The following is a 4,761-nucleotide window of genomic DNA, read 5'->3' as shown; positions in this document are numbered from 1 at the left end:
CCTATTGCAGTGGAAGGTCTAGTTATTGAGGTCAAAAGATCTCGGTTTGAAGCTCAGCATTGCCACATTGCAAATGTGTGACATTTAACGTTCCCATGGTTTTAGGGGTCTCTTTGAGAAACTGGTGGATGTGGAGGAGTCTCTCCACACACTGATGTACATACAGGCCAGAGTTTGGGTATAACCTCAGAGACTGACAATTTGGGGGTCCATTTGTGGGATCTCTGGTCCCCTTAAAAGCAAGTCACAGACTGGGGAGTTGTACCACTCAGATTCTTTCTGATTGAGAATTCCAGGAATCAGTAGGGAAAGGAACATAGTGTCATCTACCTGTTTGAGGGTCCACTGGAGAAAACACCAACACTGCTGGAAAGGTCTCCAATAACCACTTGGGGACTCCTATAGGCAGAGAAATCAGGGAATGAAAATCTTTTAAAAATGTGAAATAGATACTCTTATTCCCCCGTTCAAACTCTTAGATGCTTCCTCATCACACTCACTGTAAAATTCAGTCTTTCCTGCAGCCTGCAAGGTTCTACCTAATCTGGACCCCACCTCCCTACACCCCTGCCCCTCACTCACTTCATTCCAACAATGTGACCCTATTGTCTCGTTTCAAGCTCATGAAGCTGGTGTCTGTCCCTTCTGCTTGGAATACCCTTATCCCAGAGTGTCTTGTGAGCCTCTTCTTGCCATTCAGGTCTCAGCCCAGGACCACTGCCCTCTGAATCTAAAGGATCTCCCTTTCTCTCTCTATTGATTATATTTATTCTATTCCTAGTATGTGTCACCGTCACAGTTTCCTTATTTCTTTATATGTTTATTGTTAATTCTGAACCCAAAGGATGGAATCCCATGATACTAGAGGGGATCTTAATCCAGCTTGTTCCCTGCTGTATTATCAAGTTGAGTAGAATACCTGGTCCATTAGCTGGTGCTCAATAAAAAAGTTTGCAATTAAATACATGAATGAATAAATGGATAAATAAATAAGGATAGTGGTACAGAAACCTGTCTCCTCTCCATTCTAATTTCATGCCATTAATGGAAGAAGTGGTCTTGGGAATGAATGTTTTATACTGAGAAACTCCGAGAAGAGTCTCCACATCAAACTGATGTGGTGTAGTGAGGTCCACGGAATCAGGAGTCAGATTTGCCGAATTCAATTCCCACCTCTGCTGCTGTGTGACATCTGGTAAGTTCTTTAAACTCTGCAAAATGGGCATGATGGTAAAATTACCTTTTGTTGTTTTGCGTGTTCAGAGAGATAATGCAGACAATGCTCTTAGGATAGTGACTGGTCCATGATAAATTATTATTACTGTTGTTTGGTCAACTTTAAGCCTCTGCTTCCATGTCCACCTCCTGCTCCCACCTCATAGTCATAGTCATAGTCATAGTCATAGTCATAGTCATAGTCATAGCTTTCCCAAATGCCTGACATTGCCTAGGAAGACTGGCACCTGCCCCAGTTCTCAAAGTCTCCTTATGACACTCCCTGTGCTAAAGAAATTTCTAGGTGCCTTGGGTTTAACTTTCATTCTGTTCCTTTTTCACTTACTGAGGAAAACACTTCAGAAGACAAGTGAAAATGTACTTATTAGAAGGATACCTTGAATTTTTTCAAACTTAGAAACAAAAATGTAATTCATTAGAAAATAATCTATAAAAATGTAAGTCATTGACCAAGACAAATGAAATTGAGAGCCACTGGCTTCATGGCATATTAATCAAGGAAGGGATTGAAAATGAAATGAGAAGAAATCCCTGAGCAGTAACTCCTGTGGTCCCAGGCTGTAGCTGATCATATTATCTGAAGGCATCATGAAATTAGGTCCCAGAGAGGAATCTTTCCTGAATCCCACCAAGAAAGTTACACTGTCCACCAAACATAATGGAATTAGATCCCTTCTCCTCCACAGGGGAAATACCAAAGATGTGTCTTCAAGTAAACAGAAAGAGAAGCCATTTGCTTAGTAATAAAAAATAAATGGTGGTGGGATACCTGACCGGCTCAGTTGGAAGAGCACAGTAGACATCAAGAATAAATAGCCCATATACCCAAAGCTAGTGGAAGGAAAAAAATAATAAAGGTTAGTGCAGGGATTAAAAAAAAATAGAGAGGTCACCTGGGTGGCTCAGAGGGTTGAAGCCTCTGCCTTTGGCTCAGGTCATGATCCCAGGTTCCTGGGATCGAGCCCCGCATTGGGCTCTCTGCTCAGCGGGTAGCCTGCTTCCCCCCTCTCTCTCTGCCTGCCTCTCTGCTTTCCTATGATCTCTCTCTCTGTCAAATAAATAAAGCTTAAAAAAAATAGAGAATAGAAAAAGGACAAGAAAAATCAACAGAACCAAGCACAGGTTCTTCAAAAAGATCAACAAAATAGACAAATTTTTAGCTAGGTTGACTTAGAAAGAAAAGAGAAGGCTCAAATAACTAAAATCAGAAAAAGTAGACATTACTACAGATCTTACAGAAAAAGGATTATAAAAGACTACTATGGTCAATTGTATACTAACAAATTTGATAGCCTAAATGAAACAGACAGATTCCTAGGAACATACAACTTAGCAGGACCAACTCATGAAGAAATATAAAATCTGAACAGACTTGTAACTAGTAAGGAAATCAAATCAGTAAACAAAAACATCACCACAGGGGCACCTGGCCGGCTCAGTTGGTAGAGCATGTGATTCTTGATCTTGGGATTATGAGTTTGAGCCCCACATAAGGCATAGAGATTACTTAAAACAAAAACCGAAAAACCTCACAACAAAGAAAAGCCCCAGGACAGGATGACTTCACTGGTGTAATTTACCAAACACCTCATGAGGGACAAGGGACTTGGGTACATGGCTGTAATAATTTCCTAGTGTTTCTGGCCTGCTGCAAGCCCATGCTAATTAAGATGCCTTCAATAGTTCCAGAAAGAGCCTTCAGGTCCCTCTATGCCCTTGCTGGGATCTCCATCAGCCTGACTACAGAGCTGGTTGAAGGCAGTAGGTGGGACACAAGTAGTATGTGGTTTGGAGTGTTGGGTTTCAGAGTCAATGGCCAAGAAAGAGTTCTTGAGATGTCTTTGGTGCAAGAAGGTGTTTTTTTTAAGGCAGAGGGACAGGACCTATGGGCAAGAAGAGTTTCTGCTCCAGATTGTGAGGAACAACTGATTATATACTATGGAGTTGGGGGAGGTAAGGACAAAGGGAAGTTTCCAAAATGACTTTCATATGTTAAAGAAGACTCTCGGGATTCTGTGGTCCCAGCTATTATCAAGCTAAGGTGGTTTTTCCCTCTAGCAAAGCATTAACATTAAGACAGCTGGGAATTTTCTGGAGAAATATTATACTCTGCCTGCCTCAAGTATTTGTCAGTGGGCTGCAGGTTATAAGGAAATTTAATTTTATCTACATTTCCTTCTGCCTTTGTTCCCCACATCAGTAGCAGCTGCTGTATTAACCATTGTAATCCATGCAGTCAAAGCAGGCTAATTTGGTTCATCTCCCAACCCTATCATCATTAACTGTAAGATCTGTGCAAAACTTTCACCTTCCTTAAGCCTCGGTATTTAATCCTAAAAATTATCACCATCCTTATGAGGTTGCTGAAAGCATTAAAAACATGCATGTCAAGTAAACCCTGGCACATAGCAGGTGCTCAATACATTTTATGTATCTATGAAGTTCTGGGGTAGGAACACTGGGTAAATCACCCTCTTATTGAAATGTAGATTTTAACAAGGCTTAGTTTGGTCTGGGGGTGCCATATATTACCAACCATGCTGGGACAGGAAAGACTCATTTGTATGTCAGATCATCATCCTATTATATATTTTCAAGATTCTTTATTTGAGAGAGAGAGAGCACAAAGCGAGTAGGGGAAGGGACAGAGAATCTCAGGTAGATTCCCTGCTGAGCACAGAGCCTGTTGTGGGACCCGATCTCAGGACCCCAAAATCATGAACTGAGAGGAAATCAAGAGCTGGTCACTCAACCAACTGAGCCACCCAGGTGCCCCTCCATTTTTTTTTAAAGATTTATTTATTTGAGAGAGAGAGAGAGAGAGTCGGCAGGGGAGGGACAGAGGGAGAGGAAGAGAGAGATTCCAGCAGACTCCCCACTGAGTGAGAGGCCTGACGTGGGGTTCCATTTCATGACCCATAAGATCCTGACCTGAGCCAAAATCAAGTGTCAAATGCTTCACCAACGAGGCCACCCAGTTGCCCCAGATCATCACCCCATTAGTGAGCCTATACGACACAAACGGGATCTAGATTGCTACTCCCAGAACTTTCAGCAACTTTTGAAAAAGTGCCATAAGAGAACTTTTGTGGCCTGGCAGATGACTTCGTGGCTCTCTCTGCCCTCAGTCTGTGGTTTAGTCCCAGAAGCAAGTCCCAGTTCAAGCCTTTGAGCCACTGGGTGTGTGAGCCTCCTCCCCTAAGCAGCAGACATAAGGAAACTGGAGAAGGTATTGCAGGGTTCAAAGGAACCATGTCTTTCAGGATACCTGAAAGACCCCCCTGTCCTCTTCTCAATTTTTGGTCACGGGTCATTCCGCTCTTAAACAGTGAAATCTGCCCTGACAATAGTTCTTTTATGTAAAGAATGCTGTCAAAGAGAAAATCTTCATTGTTTGCAAAACCTCTGAAAGGAACCAGATAAAAATTGTTGATTTACCTGTGTGCTTATTATTTTTCAAAGGGAAAAATAAATATATTTTTAAAAATTGCCTGTCTTACAAAAGATACTGATATTTTACTGGGT

The sequence above is a fragment of the Martes martes genome, assembly GCF_963455335.1.
Source record: "Martes martes genome assembly, chromosome: 8".
In the NCBI taxonomy this organism is placed as follows: domain Eukaryota; kingdom Metazoa; phylum Chordata; class Mammalia; order Carnivora; family Mustelidae; genus Martes; species Martes martes.
This window is presented reverse-complemented; position numbering follows the sequence as displayed.